The sequence below is a fragment of the Dromiciops gliroides genome, chromosome 2, assembly GCF_019393635.1.
Source record: "Dromiciops gliroides isolate mDroGli1 chromosome 2, mDroGli1.pri, whole genome shotgun sequence".
Taxonomy (NCBI): domain Eukaryota; kingdom Metazoa; phylum Chordata; class Mammalia; order Microbiotheria; family Microbiotheriidae; genus Dromiciops; species Dromiciops gliroides.
In genome coordinates, this window is record NC_057862.1 from 572,602,813 (window position 1) to 572,619,173 (window position 16,361).

A 16,361-nucleotide genomic window follows, 5' to 3' on the forward strand; every position below is an offset into this window, starting at 1 on the left:
TAAACAAGACTGCTCAAAAGACCTGTTATAATATTTAGAGAAAATACAGGACAATTTATTGTGAAGTAATACCAAAAAGAATTATCTATTAGGATCTAGTTGAGTCACAGAACCAAGAGCTAGAGGGAATCTTTGAGATAATCCAACCTAATCTACTTTTTTATAGATGAATAAACTGGGGCCTAAAGAGATTAAATGATCGGCCCACTTTGAGTTAGTAGCATGTCAGGAAGGAGACTAGAACTAAAATCTCTTCCCTCTTAATTCAGTGTTCTTTTGTTCTCCACCCCACTCTTTTTAAAATAAGTTTTTATTGATGTCTTTTGTTTTATGCACCATTATAGTTTCCCCCAGTATAACTCCTTTCCTTGCCCCTCCCTGAGAGTCATCCCATATAACAAACAGCATTAAAGACAAAAACTATATGAAAAAGTCAGCAAATCAATCAATCAATTGAAGAAGTTTTAAAACATGTACAATATACAACACTTATGGACCTCCACCTACATAAAGGGATAGGTTGGGGGTATCCTCCTATATCTCTTGATTAGTGTCGTTATTTTTTTTTTAATTTTTTTTTTTGGTGAGGCAATTGGGGTTAAGTGACTTGCCCAGGGTCACACAGCTAGTAATTGTTAAGTGTCTGAGGCCGGATTTGAACTCAGGTCCTTCTGAATCAAGGGCCGGTGCTCTATCCACTGCACCACCTAGCTGCCCCTGATTAGTGTCTTTAAATAGAACACACCCCCATCACAAACGTCAGCCCAATTTTTTTCTGGCTCCCTTCCACCAAATATTATTGCCTCAGATACTCTGACAAAACTCTCAATCTGCTGTGTTTACCCTGGACAACTTCTTGTCACCTTTAGGTACATTTTCCAGAATACTCTGGATCTTTGGTATAACTAGGACAAATTATTAGTTCCACTTTTCTATTATATTCATTGATGATGATGATGGAAGCGGCTTTCACATTGCTCTTTCAGGAAAGCTAAAACATTTCTGGTTATTTTCTTTGAACTATGAGCCTTTCAAACACAGGATACTCTACCCAAAGAAAGTTGATTCTAGAGACCCTAAAATATGTAGTATATGCCTCTAGACAGATTTCCATTTTTACTCTTGAACTCTCCCCTTTTCAGTGATTTTTAAAACTCTTCTAATTATATAAATGAAGATGTTCTAAAAGGTTTTTTTTGTATTAAACAATTAAAAAAATGAACTATAACCCAGAGATGATCTCTCTGTTATCTGAACTCTTGCCTCACACCATGCCTTCTTTTTCCTGATTCCAATTCATAAACCTTTCTAACTATAACTTCTGGTCAAGTGATCAGAGTTGCATGGTGATAAAACCATAGGTCTGACCATACCATGTCCCTAGTCAATAAACTCCAGTGACTCCCTATTACCATTGTTCTCAGTCATTTTTTTAGTCATGACACTATTTGTGGTTTTCCTGTCACAGACACTGGACTAATCTGCCATTTTTATTCCTCATTACAATTAGGATTAAATATAAATTCCTCTGGAATATATGTCCTTCACAGCCTGGTCCATTCCTAATTTTTCAGTCTTCTTACACAACATTACCCTGTGCACACCAGTGGCCTACTCACCATTCTCTAAATATTAGGCTCCATCTCCCAAACCACCTTCATGGGAGACCTTTTCCTATCCCCCACACCTCTTCTCCAGATGCTAGTGCCTTATCCACTAATATTTCTTTCCATCTACATTATACGTACTGTATTTTCTATTACCTATTTATTTACATGTCGTCTCCTCCATTAGAATGTAGGCTCATTGAATGCAGGGAATATTTTAATTTCCCTCCTTATTTCCCCATTGTTTTGCCCAGGTTCTGGCACATACTAAGCACTCAATGAATGTTTATTGATTGATTGTCTTATGTGCTTGGATTCCCAATCATGGATTGGGAAGTAGAAGGGACCTTTGAGATTATCAAGCCCAAACACTTTACAGCTGTGCTCCATTTGCATTATATTTGTGCGTGATTTCCTATTTCTCCATCTAGACTATAAGGCTCTTGGGAGAAAATGTAATATGTTTTTCAACTTAAAAAATAATACCCTCACAGTCTCTTGCCAGTGTTTTATTTGAATGATGGGGTTAGGAAGGGAGATATACAGTCCCAGTTGCAACTTAAAAATAACAGCCAACTTTCAGATATATGGTGAGTGACACGACTGTGTAAAAACTGGAAATATTAGTCACTTGGTTTTATCACCATGTGTCTATGATCACTTGACCAGAAGTTATAGTTAGAAAGGTTTCGACATTTCTACCTTTGAGCCTGTGATTGCTTTTCTCTCTCTCTCTCTCTCTCTCTCTCTCTCTCTCTCTCTCTCTCTCTCTCTCTCTCTCTCTCTCTCTCTCTTTTGCTTTTCTCTTATGAAGTAGATTTTGTTTTTGTTATTTAGGCATTTTTACCATGTCTGACTCTTTGTGACCTCATTTTTTTTGCTTTTTGTTTGTTTTGGGGTTTTTTGTGTGTAGTAAAGATACTTAAGTGGTTTCCATTTCCTTCTCCAGCTCATTTTAGAGATGAGGAATTGAGGCAAACAGGGTTAAGTGACTTGTCCAGGGTCACATAGCTATTAAGTGTATGAGGCCTGATTTGAATTTAGGAAAATGAGTCTTTCTGACTCTAGGACTGGCGCTGGATCCACTTTACCACCTAGCTGCCCCAAAGAAGTAGATAGTTTAATACTAATAATAGGATTATGGATTTAGATCTGAAAAACACTTTATAGCTCATATAATTCAACTGTCTAGTTTTAGTTACATAGTTGGTCCAGTAAATAGAATGCTGAATATGGAGTCAGAAAGACCTGAGATCAAATTTAGCCTTAGACACTTATTATCATGTAATCCCGGGCTAGTCACTTTAGCTTTTTCTGCCTCCTAAGTTACCTCATCAGCAAAATGTAGATAATAATGACATCTGTCTTTGGGATTGTTGTGGCGATCAAATGAGAAACTGTCTATAAAGTGCTTTGCAATCCTTAAAGCCCTATATAAATGCTAGTTATTACTGTTATTTTACAGATGAGGAAACTGAGGCTGAAAGAGATTAAGTGGCATGACTAAAATCATACAAGTTTTAAATAATAGAAGCATGATTTGAATGTGTCCTCCGAGTCCAAGGGTAATGTTTTGTTTCCCCCCGCCCCCATCACATCATGTTGAGATTCTATAGTTTATTGTGGCTGAAATAAGGTGTTTTTTTAATGCTTTCCTCCACATCTATAACACATTGCTATTTAATTATTAGTAATGTTCAATTCAAAAACCTCTCATCAAAAAAATCATCCTTCAACCAAAAGCTTTCCTAACATGTTCTACAAAGCAATTTCAGAAAATCTGTATTCTATATATTTACACAGTAGATATTGTAAGGATAAAAATTAAATATTAAATATACATTTATTTGGAAACAAGATATTATTCTTTCCCTATAGTATTTGGTTCTAGATAAAGCATCTTGGAAAGTAAAACAAAATAAAACAAAACAAGACAAAACATTTTTTCTGGAGCCCTTAATTTTCCATATGAAAAGTTTTCTCCAATTTGTCAATGGACACTACAAAATAGGAGATAACAATGAAAACTGTCAAATGACTTTGTAATACATAATTTCTATTGTGAAAAACTTTCAGAGCAAAGATTATGTTATTTCTGCCACTTTATTTCAGCCTTTTAGCATGTTTTTTTAATATACAAGTCAAAAAATGTCTTTCAGTATAACAAAAAGTATGTCATTCTTGACTGCTATAGTGTCATAATGCAGGTGCTGAGGAGCTAAGGAAGGTTTTGAACAATCATCTTTATTTTCCAAAAAAGCACGACCTCATTAGGACATATACTCTTCCAAATGTAGAACACGTCAATGATGAAATCATCTGGATCAATTCCCTATGGAATTGAATCTCTTCTCCCTTAAATAACCAACTGGTGATCTATTACCATATTAAAATGAATAGTAGTACCAACTTCCATCTTGTCATATGCAGATAAAAATTTCACAAGAAAAAGTATGGTGATAATTTTGAGTGGTTATCTTAGTGAAGTGGGGATCTGAAAAGAAATTATCCAGACCCCTTTAAATCTAAATCCCTCTTTCCATGCCAATTACACAGCAACTTTAGACTAAAGCATATTTTTCTCTAGAATCACTTCGGTTATAATTTCAGCTCTTTATTTCACATTGAAAATGGAACCTTCTTTTCCCCTCTTTCTACTTAATTACTGGCTCTAGCTCACAAATTTCTTGAAGGCTGGTGGTAATCTTAACACACCAGTTTTGGACCCTTTTGTAAGCCCATTGAATGTGTAATACAATTTTGTGAAAATTTTTTGTGAAAAAATTCTTTTAGGTAAGTGATTATGCTCAATTGGACGTCCAGGTCTTAAGAAGTAGCCCATAGGCTAAGTGTTGTCATAAAAGAACTGTTGCTGGAAGCAGCTTTTATAGATAGAAAAATAAGTTCTTGTTGCAAAAAGTTACTGGCAGGTGAACAGCATCTAAAGATGAGATATATTTAGAGCCTAGGAATTCTATGTTTGGTCTGGTACATGAGGTTAGGTAGAGCATAGATAATAAAAAATAACTAAGAAACTCTGTGTGTGTGTGTGTGTGTGTGTGTGTGTGTATTTTGATACCTCTGCTTCCTGGAATAATACAGAGCTGAACTGGTAATTTGTAACACTCCTTAAGCCCAATGGCTTCTGACAATTTTCCCATTAGAAAACAGTAAACATGGCTTAAGACTCTAATGTACATTCTCAGAAAACTAAATGGTATTTCTTAGAAAAGGAAGGTTCATATCAGAGAGTATATGATAGTAGATATATATTTATGTTCCAGTAGGTTTTCTTTCACCTATAGCAATTTTCAACCACAAAGAGTTAAGATATGGACTTTTTTATTCTGAAGGCCTCAGAGCTCTTTGATTTTTAAAAATTATTTGAGAAGCTGGACCACCACTTTCCTTTACTTCCATTCTCTCTCCAAGCCTCTCCTTTCTCTCTATTTTCTATTTGAGTACAGGCAGCACAGAGTACAGCTGCTGGGGCTAGGGGCCAGCCCTGAGTTGGTGTTAATGTTCTATGAATCACTCGGCACTTGGTGCTTAGGAAACTAGCAAGCTGCCATCATCTCTCATAAGAAAATTCCAAACATAAGAATGAACTGAGGAGCCGAAGTGACATCTCCCATTAACCCATAATATTGCCTCCAAGCCACAATATGCAATGTCTCACTGTGTTGCATTCATCCTTAGTGACTGATAAATCTGCTTGAGTCTTGCCACTCAAGACCTGAGGCATTCTTGGGTGGTAGAGACTAGAATAAGAGATTACAGACTGGAACAAAAGCTTTAAAGTCCATAGCTTGTGACAATGTATCTAAATCAGAGAAATTAGCCAGAGCTATCAAGTGTTCTGAGGACATCAAAAATTGAGTCTAATGCCTTGACTGCCCTGCCTCTCTCCTTCCCTAACCCATGTCCCCCACCCCTGAAAGAGGAGGACCATTGTTAGCCTTATCATCAGTATATACTTACTGTTGTTTCCTTGTGGTCTTCCCAGTTGAAAAGGTTTCCAGCCCATTACAAAAGAAATGGTTAAATGTTCACTAATAAAATCTGCGTGTGTGGAGATGAGGATCAGGGCAATAGATAGGGCTGATTTCTCTGCTGTCACTGAAAGAACAGCTCCCATGTGGTCACAGAGGGTACATCAATATTGGAATCACAGCTGAAGGGAAGTGTTCAGACCCAGAAGTACTAGCTGCCCTAATTGTTCTTTTGTGCAGTGGGGCTACACTAATCAGTCTGACCTTTTCACTCATTTTGTTAGAGTAGAATAGGAATATGGCAAAAATTCAGGGGTTTGAGCCCTCCGTGGGTATCATGATTATAATGCCCCAGAGCAAATTTTAACAGGACTTTACAATTTACAAATTGCCTTCATATATACACTATATCATTTAATCCTTGCAGCTGCTCTAGGCAGCAGGGCAAAAAGAGACCCAATTTATAGCTGAGGGAAAAGAAGACTTAGGCAGTTTTTATGACTTGTCCAAATGTCACATACAGAAAAACTTTCATAAAATGCCTCACATGTCCCCTGCAGGTAAGAAGCTTCTAGAGGTATTCTCCAGGAGTGGACCTGTTCTCCATACCTTACTTTATTTCGCTCCCCCAAATTTGGAGTTTCACCTGTTTCATCCCCTTATGGTTCAAGTATACTGTACCTTCTTCCACCCTGCGATCATGTATAGAAGGATCCATAGTATACAGGTTTCCAGATTGTTCCCTACATAAATTCCCATAGAAGAGGCCCAAGTCAAACCTTTAGTTTGTTTGAAGTTCTTTTTTTCTGCTAAAGGGAAACATACTTTACAACTGAAGTAGGTCTGCAATGTTACTGATGTGGATATTTACCTCGTAGCCCACCCCATTTCCACATCCTGTATTAATTTGTATCCAGTTAAAAAAAAAAAAAGACCACAAAGAGGATCTACTGAAAGTTCTGGGGGCCTTGTAGTCAGAACAACATGAGATCATATTTATAAAGTTGTAACTTTAGGCTTGTGTTTTATCCACCGAGCCACCTAAGTTCCTTGTCAACTTCCTCACACAGCCTAAAGGAGGCTGAGGTGTTAGGGTTCAAATCCAGAAGCTCCTCCCTTATCCTCAATGATTAAAATTTATTTGTTGATCTTCCAGTATCCTCCATGAATGTTTTATGTCTCCATTTAGAATTACACCAAGCTTTCTGTAGATGTGTTTTCACATTCACTTCTTTTCACTGTTTCATATTACAGTATTGTTCACCATCTTCCCCTATTTTCCTTGGTATTGTTTTAAATGAGCCTTAACTGCTACCTCTCTCTGTTTAGCAAAGAATTTTCCTGACTAATGCAGTGTCTGGGCTCTTCTGCATGCTTTATTTTAGTGACTACTTTACTTTGGTTAACTTTGATTTTGAAGGAAACAGTGATAAGCAAAGCCAATATCAAAGCCTTTTCCCATTTTCACTTTTTCATCGATGATTGAATAGATTAAATGGAAGCACTTGGTTTTTTAAAGTGTCCTCTCATCTTTATTTTAATTAAATGTTGATTTGACATTTGTTTTAACTAGCAAATTGTCTGACCTGTATTTGCCAACAGATTTTTTGCTCTTCACTGCTGTTCTTTCCTTCACATTTAAGACACCAAGTATCATCAAAGTACACGTTGACCTGATTTGGAGAAACTTGCCAGATTGTTCATAGTATTTCTTTACTTCATCATAGGTAACAGATGTTGGTATCCAAGCTGAAATGAACTTCATGGAGGGTTTTGTTTGTTCTTTGTTTTGGCTTATGCTTATTCATCACACACATAGAAGAGCAAGATGACCAAGTGCTCCATGAAATGATTTGTCTTTGGGTGAATGATGAAACTAACTCTGCCAGATCCTTTGTTTGGCTTTCCATGGAGGCAAATCTGTGAGTCATCCTTCCATTTAGTTACAACTTTTTTTTTCCTATGGTCTCATTTAGTGTAAGAATATTGATATTAATGTTGTTCAGTTATTGCAATGGCTCATTGTTCAGTAGGCAAAGATCATACAGTTAGGATGTGAGTCACTGATTATAGTCCAATAGCTTGGTAAATCTACATACCTTCTAAGAAAAACATTCAGGGAAAGAAATGTTTAGAAGTTCAAAATAAGAAATAAAAGAAGGAAAATTACAAACCTTTAAGAAGTTCTGAAGATATATAGGAATATATGTCATCTAGTTTTCAATAAAAACATAAATGGTGAAGGCTTTGATATTTTTGAAATCCTTCTATGACTCACTGTCATCCTTACTACCAGCTCTGCTAGTTCTTTTTGGATTAGATGTTAGAGCTTAGGGCCTGAGCTCCTAAACTGGAGCAAACATACATTTCCAAGGACCTGGATTTTATTCCTAACTGCTAACTACTAATTAGGCGAACAAAGACAAATCATTTAACCTCTTTAAGCTTTATTTTTCAAGATGTTTTCCTCTGTAAATGAAGGAAACTGATGGCCTGAAGCCAAGACATAGAGAATTTAAGCCTTTCCTTCCCTGGGAAATCTTAGTCTGGTAGCCAGCTGTCTTGACAGGTGGTTACTTCAAATATGCCCCACATCTAGGTCTTGTTCCAAATGTGCTTTTGTCCTGGTGGTCTTCTCTCCAAATGCCTCATCTCACTTCCATAGAATTCTGTTCACTTTTCTTATTACTTTTCAAACTAAATCTCGCTCTCTGGCCATCTCTACTCTATATAAATGTTAACATGTATTATTTTTTTAAAAATTGACTGACTCCCTAACTGTGATTCTAGATCTTTTCTTGGCTATTTCTCTTATTTCTTCAAATTGATATCCCATTAACCCACTTCATTTTAAGACCCCTAGCTTAGCCTTACTCCTCTTATTATTCCAGTTGGTTTAATTAGATTCCCACCCAGTTTTCCCTGATTAAACAGATTCCCTTCCTCTCTTCACAACACACATTAACACTGCTTCCTTACATCGGTCTCTCCTGTAATAGCTACTTGCCGTCTGGTCGTTTTCAGTCCATAGGCATATAGTATTGGGGAACATCTTAAAGGAGAGTTTTAGTTAGGAGATGTTTTAAAGGGAGTTATTAAGGGAGTTATTCACTGCACTATTTGTCCTCTATGGTCTCTTCAAATTAATCATTTCCTTTGACTCAACTATGCCACTACTAAGCCTATATCCTAGAGATAAAAATGTAGTAACCCTCAAACTGAAATTATGGGGGTACCTATCTGTTGGAGAAAGGTTAAACAAATTATGGTAATGGGATATCATTATGCCATAATAAAGGACAAAATGGACAATTTCAGAAGAACTGGGAAGACCATTATGAATGCAGAGTGAAATGAGGAGAAGTAGGAGAATAATTTGTACCAGGGCAACAGTATTATAGAGCAAAATAATTTTTGAAATACTTTAATACTCTGATCTTGGAAGTTACAACCCATGTATCCTAAGGACTAAAGATGAAACCCACCATTCCTCTCCTTTCAGAGAGATGACAGATTTAAAATGCAGAATGAGATATAGATTTTTGGACATGGATAATATGGGGATCTATATTGCTGGATTATGTTGTTGTTCAGTTGTTTCAGTCATATTTGGCTTTTTGTGACCTCATTTGGGGTTTTCTTAGCAAAGATACTGGAGTGGCTTGCTATTTCCATCTCCAGTTCATTTTCACAGGTGAGGAAATTAAGGCAAACAGAATTAGGTGACTTGCCCAACATCACGCAGCGATGAAGTTTTTGATTGACCAAGATGAAACTTCCTAAATTCAGGTCTAGCACTCTATCCACTGTACCACCTAACTGCTCCAATGCCAGACTATGCATGTTGTTATATGAGTTTTATGTTTTTAAAAAATTTATCAAATTTGGAGAAAAGTGGGAGAGTGAGATAATAAATGCTTATAAAATAAATTAATAACTATGATGGGGTTTTTTTTGGTGGGGCAATGAGGGTTAAGTGACTTGCCCAGGGTCACACAGATAGTGTCTGAGGCCAGATTTGAACTCAGGTCCTCCTGAATCCAGGGCTGGTGCTTTATCCACTGTGCCCCTTTATCCACCTGGCTGCCCCCTATATAATGTTTTAGTTTATAAAGTGCTTTACATATATTAACTCATCTGATCTTCACAAACCTCTGAGAAAGGTACTATTACTATCCCATTTTACAGATGGGGAAACCAAGGAAGACAGAGGTAAAGCAATTTCCCCACAGTCATATGGCTAAGTGTCTGAGATAGGATTCAAATTCATGTCTTCTTGACTCTAATTAATGCAGTAGGTGGTAAAATGGATTGAGAGCTAGGCCTGAAATCAGGGAGACCTGAGTTCAAATCTAGCCTCAAACATTTACTAGCTTTATGATCTTGGGCAAATCATTTAACCTCTGTCTGCTTTAGTTTCCCCAACTATAAAGTATGGATAATAATAGTACCTACCTATCAGGCTTAATATGAGGATCATATTAGTTAACATATGTAAGGCATTTAGCATAATAAATACCTGGCACATAGTTGGAGCTTAATAAATGAGTGTTTCCTTCCTTCCTTTATTCATTGTGTCACCTAGCTATATATAAATAAAAACATAAATACATTTTAAATAAAATTTAAAAAAGAATTGAGTTGTTTCCCCAAGATCAAATGCACTAGTATATACTTGGGGAAAAATGTTTAAATAAGAGTCCATGTGACAAAGAACTAGGGTAGCAGGAGGTTAATGGACCATAATATGTATCAATGGTATAGGAAGCTGGTCGAGAAGATAATATGACCTTGGGAGACATGAGCAGAAAAATAGCATCCAGGATGAGAAATATGAGAGTTTTCTGTGATTCATACTGCTCAGAACACAAAAATATTCTATGCTAAGTTCTTAGTGTCACATTTAAGAAAAACATTGACCAACTGGATTATTCCAGAGAAGGGCACCCAGAATGATGTAGGAACTTGGAATAATGCAGCAGGAACTGAAGATGTTTATCCTGTATCAGCAAAGAAAGATTAGGGGCAGATATGCCAAGTGTCTCCTCCATGTGCTTGAATTAGTGTCCCATGGAACAGGGACAGTGTATTTTCATAACTGCAAAGGGTGAAACTAGACACAATGGGTAAAAATTTCAAAGCAGCAGCATTCAGTTTGTTAAAATAATTAAATCCTCAGTTTTCAATTAGAACTGCCTAAGAGTAGAATTGCTATCTCTGGGGATGGTGTGTTCCCCTCTAAATAAAGATTGGATAGCCATTAGATAGGGATGTTATTGTAGGGAGGATTCCTGCTAAGGTATGAGTTGAATTAAGTGACCTTGTAGTCCTTTTCCAAATCTAAGATTCAGTGATAACAGAATCAAGATAACATCATTATTATTGCTGGAATAATTCTTGGAACTAGTCTGATGCCAAGAACATACATAGTCTACATGAAGAGAGTTGAGCAATTATCTGATGAATCCAATCAGATAATGAATTCATTATATAATTAGGTAATTGAAGCCTTATACTTGTTTTTTTTTTCCTGAAAATATTGGGCATCTTAATTATCCAGAGACTTATAACTTCACTTTGCTTGTTTTGATGAAGGTTTTGTTTTACCTATGATTCGGAGGTGCTAGTGGCAGTGAGGAGGAGGTGGGGAAACTTGTGGGGTTGAGAAAACATGGGTTGGAAGTTTTGTATATTATCCCTACCAAAGAGGATTTTATATTTATTAAAAAATGGTGGACTGACTATAAACAATCATAATTTTAAATGAATAATTAGTTCTTGATGTACTGCCAACAAATTTTGCTGAAACCCTGGGAAAATGGTCATTACAATTAAAATAATGTCATAATGTGCATATGTTTTTTTACATGATTTTATTTATTTTTCCTTCAGGGTGCTGTTTGAATTTAAAAAGGCACAAAAAGGGTAGTAATTGGCATAGAATAAGCCACAATAGGATTACATTGTAAATTGAAAGGCCAGTTTACCCTATGATTTGTATATACTGGTCCTTTTAATGAAAAAATACATATAATATTGATATCCTTCTAAGACTTCAACATCTTTGCAGCTTCCAAACATTTATCTAAGAATAAAATTAACATTAAGCCCAATGATGTAGCTCTCAAATACCACAGATAGAATGAATGAATTTCATCTATTTCTACAATCACATTGATTCCTTTATGTGTTTATAGCGTATCCTCAAAAATTTAATCTAATGATAGGGGGAAAAGGAAATAACCATGTTCATTTCTTGCTTGGGCTACGCTATCTCTATAGAATGAATCAGAACCATTACTCACCTAGGAAAGACAGAAGCTAAAATGAGTTTTCTTTACAGAACTTTTCCTTAGGATTTGATTCAGTAGCTCCACATAGAAACAATCAGAAAGAAGGCAGACTTTCCCAGGTGTTTTGCTCTGATATGGGGCACATTAATATCAATCTTGTCATTCTCAACATAATTCCCAACTCTACTCACATTGCCCTTCATTTTCACCCATATACTATATTTCCCCTTAATCATGTAGAAAAAAAAAAAGATAATAGACTAGACTAGAAAAGCAAGGAGCATTAACAGTTGAAGCCTTTGGTTTTAGACAGTATTTTCCCACTTTATAGAACATCTACTATTTCTACATATAAGAGATAATCATCATATTTGGAGGAAGCTAGACATAATTAATAGTGCATAGAGGATGATGACTTCAAATCTTGCCTCAGATCCCTACTAGTTGTGTTACTTTAACCTCTCTGTCTCAATTTGCTCTTCTGTATAATGAAGCTGTTGTATTTGACGACATCTAAGCTCCCTTGTAGCTATAAATCTATGATCTATTATCCTATTCATGAGTCATGGATTGATAAGAAGAGTGGATACTATCTACTGGTTATGACTTTTCTAACTAGCTGTGACATGCTGGGCAAATTGCTTAACCTATCTCACCCTGGTTCCTCATTTGTAACGTTATCGAGTTTGACTAGACGACCACTGAAGGTCCCATTTAGCTCTAAAATTTTTTGACTTACAAGTCATAAAATCTTAATGGAAGATTCTCTGATCCATAAATATGTAAAACATAGATTAGAAAGCACCATAAAACGATTAATGTTGCTGAAATATTTTTATGTTGTTTCTGATTTAAAAGTTGGGATAAGAATGACTTTATGTATAGAATGGTTAAGAAAGTTGAGGAGTGGAAAGTCTTCTGAATTCTTTCAAACCATTAGTTATTTAAACAAAAGCAACAAACCTATGAATAAGATTAAATTACTGGTTATGCGCAAAGGGCATTTTACAAAATTGCTTATACATGTTGTCTCTCCCCTTTCTTGAACATACTGTACTCGCTGTTTTGAAAATGTCTTATTGATTGATTTTTAAAAACTTTAGTGTCATTTCCTAATTATACCACTGATTGAAACTTCACTTTAAGAAATAATAATAATGATAGCATTTATACAGTACTTTAAAGTTTGCAAATTGCTTTACAATTTTACCTCATTTGATTCTCTTAGCAACCCTTGAATGAAGGTCCTATTATTTTGACCATTGAGCAGCTTGGTGGTGCAGTGGATAGAAGTCAGGGCCTGAAATCAGGAAGAACTAAGTTCAAATATGGCTTCAAACATTTACTAGCTGTGTAACCCTAGATGAGTCACTTAATCTGTTTGCCTCAGTTTTGTCATCTGTAAAATGAGAATAATTATAACACCTACCTCCCAGAGTTGTGAGGATTCAATGAGGTAAAATTGTAAAGTTCTTAGCACAAAGCCTAGCATGTAGTTAACTGCTATATAAATGTTGGCTATCATTATCATTATTATTACTACTATTATTATATAGATAAGGAAACTGAATATCAGAGAGGAAACTTCTCCAGGTTCAAGTGTCTGAGTAAGTGTCTGAGGCAGGATTTAAAATTAGGTCTTCCTGCCTGGGAGTCTAGCACGCTAACTCAATGAATGCAGTTAACTAAAACTAACCCATCAACCCTGACATTATATGCTTTTTTTGATACCTATAATCCACCACTTCTCTACCCAGAAGAGAAGAGACATGCTAAAGTTCTGATGTGTATGCCTTCTTTAAAAAAATAAAAATAAAAATACAAACTCAAAGTATATTTGGAAATCTAAAACTTAAAGTACATTTTGAAAACCTTAAAGTACATTTTGAGAAGTGACATATTAAATTCTAATGGGCCTTGAATCTCTCTACATATAGTCTATTCAGAATATACAAAGACATACTGCGATGCCTTGATAAACATAGTTCCTAAGGACAAAAAAAAATGTGCTCAACTTTGGAAAGGTGACTGGGATGTGGAGATGTTTCAGTGACCCTGAAACCCAACTTAATATAATCATCGAGGTGGAAAGAACATTAGGGGTCATCTACTTCAATTTCTTCAATTTTACCCAAGGGAAAACCAAAAGTCAGAGAGGAGAAGGGACTTGCCCAAGGGCATGGGGCACATTAATTTAAGAGCTGAGCCTAGTACGCACTTATTCTAGTGTCTAGTACACTGCTTTTGCCCATTCTCCTTAGTTCTTAGTTGGGGAAATATTAAAACTTGAAAGTGCTGATGGAGGTCATACTTAGTTGAATATAGATTTTTAATAAATCACCCTTTTAATATAATTCTCACTTCCTGATTTTAAAAGCTTCTGGCTTTGCTTGATGTGACAGTTAAGTTTTAAGTCACATGGTTTAGAATGCATAATATGGCCATAAACATCAGCAGAGGTCTTTGATGCCAGACACTAAATGTATCACTTCAAGCCTAAGAAAAGTCGGACCCTCAAGAAATGTACTCCACCCTAAGGGGCGTGGCAACTTGTGGAAATGCCTTCCTCATGTTTCCTTCTTTCTCCCCTTCCTTGACCATGCAAACTTCGATGGGAGGAGTTATCACCAGTTGTCCTGTTCTTAAACTAGCAATCAGTCTAGAAATATTTATTCAATGTCTATTTTGTTTTCCTTTTTTTGGGGAGGGGGGTTGGGGTTGTTCAGAGGAATTCTCTGCGGAAAAAAAAAAGGCTGGGTCTGATAGCCAAAACATTTGGGAAATTCAGTGAAAACTTAATTGAGGGAAGGGTGGTGGTATAATAAAACACCCCAAGTTCAATTGGCCAAGCTAGTTGAAGCCATGGACTTCACACAGTGGAATTTCACTTGGCACCTCAGGCCTTTCTCTCTCAATGGATGGTTGTTTTCATGACCTCCATTATGGGAAGGTCATCTAGTCCACACATGCTTTCTTTCCTTTACAGGCTATCCTCCTCATGCTCCTGCCAGACTCTCTCTAAAATGCCTGTGCTGGGTAATTTCATCTCCTCTCTTCCCTCTACTTTCAGTTTCCTTCCATGTGTTTTCTTTTCCTATTAGAATAGAAACTCCTGAGGGCAGGCACTATCTTTTTGCTAACATCTTGTACCCTTAGTGCTTAGCTCCATGCCTGGCACAGAGTAAACCGTTAATGCTTATTGACATTTATTAGGGAGGTGGTAGAAATTCTGTATGTTCTTTTTGATGAGATCAGTTAGTTTTACCTGACTTATTGCCAAGTCAGGCTCAAAAAGGGGCAAATGGTATTGGGAAATGACTGTGATGTAAAAAGAATCATCAATAAAACAGTAAAACAAAACAAGAGTATAATGTGGTTAAAAAGATAGGGCAACCATTATGAAGGTCAGATAGATGCAGACAGTATTTCAATAGATACTCTTGTTTGGGGTCTCGTTTTCTATGCAGATTGTGACTCACTGATTGTACCCCTCAAAGTATGTCTTAGGGAGCAAGTACTGTGAAGATAACACTGGTTTTGGAATCATGGGAACCAGATTCCACCTAATTCTGCCACTCAATACCTCTGTGTTCTTGGACAAATATTTAGTACCTTATCTTTAAAATGAGGGAGTTGGCTTAGATGACCCCAGAATCATTTCCAAACTTAAAACCATAATCCTACAATTCTTTTCCCATGGGTTGACATTGGTTGGTTGTTTCAAAGCTCCAGCTATCTATATTCATGGGCAAGGTTAGTCTAGAGCATCTTGTTATCCTGGGGATATAGCTTTAGAGGCTGGCCTGTCTTGGGTCTATTGAAAAATGTATTGGACATGTCAAATCTTCTGTATATTTTTTCCAGATCAATTGTAAGGTTGGGAAATAGGCAAGGACAAGGTCCATGGGGAAAAATAAATCATACTCTTTTGAGTTCAGAGATTAAGAGTTTATCATGATTTTATTCTAGTTGGAAATTTTATCTCTAGATTTGAAGAAGACATTTGGCTTCCTTTATTTTATTATTTTATTTAAAAATTTTTTTTTTTTAGTGAGGCAACTTGCCCAGGGTCACACAACTAGTTAAGTGTTAAGTGTCTGAGGCCAGATTTGAACTCAGGTACTCCTGACTCCAGGGCCAGTGCTCTATCCCCTTTATTTTTAAAAAAATTAAAATGCATCCTATTACATTTGAAAGTATACTCATCATATGACAACTTTCTTAAAGGTGCAATAAAAATTGGGAAATGGATCTGAAAAGGAATCTGGCTAAATTTGTCAAGCCTGCATGCCCATTTAGGACCCAATTAAAATGAATTGCTATTTCCCCTCCCTCATTACCTACCATACTACATAATCTTTGCAGTGAAGTATAGGCTAGGTGATCAATCTGGTCACTGAACTCATAGCCCAAACCCTTCTTAGCCTAAAACAGATAACATCTTATTCTCTGAAGACAATATCCTCATA

The 16,361-nt window shown here is 36.3% G+C and overlaps 1 protein-coding gene across 5 annotated transcripts in view; it reads right to left on the reverse strand.

Moving 5' to 3' along the window:
* The window catches only part of PLCB1 (phospholipase C beta 1), an 856,495-nt gene that overhangs the window by 243,282 nt on the left and 596,852 nt on the right, over nt 1-16,361 (reverse strand). The window lies entirely within an intron of this gene.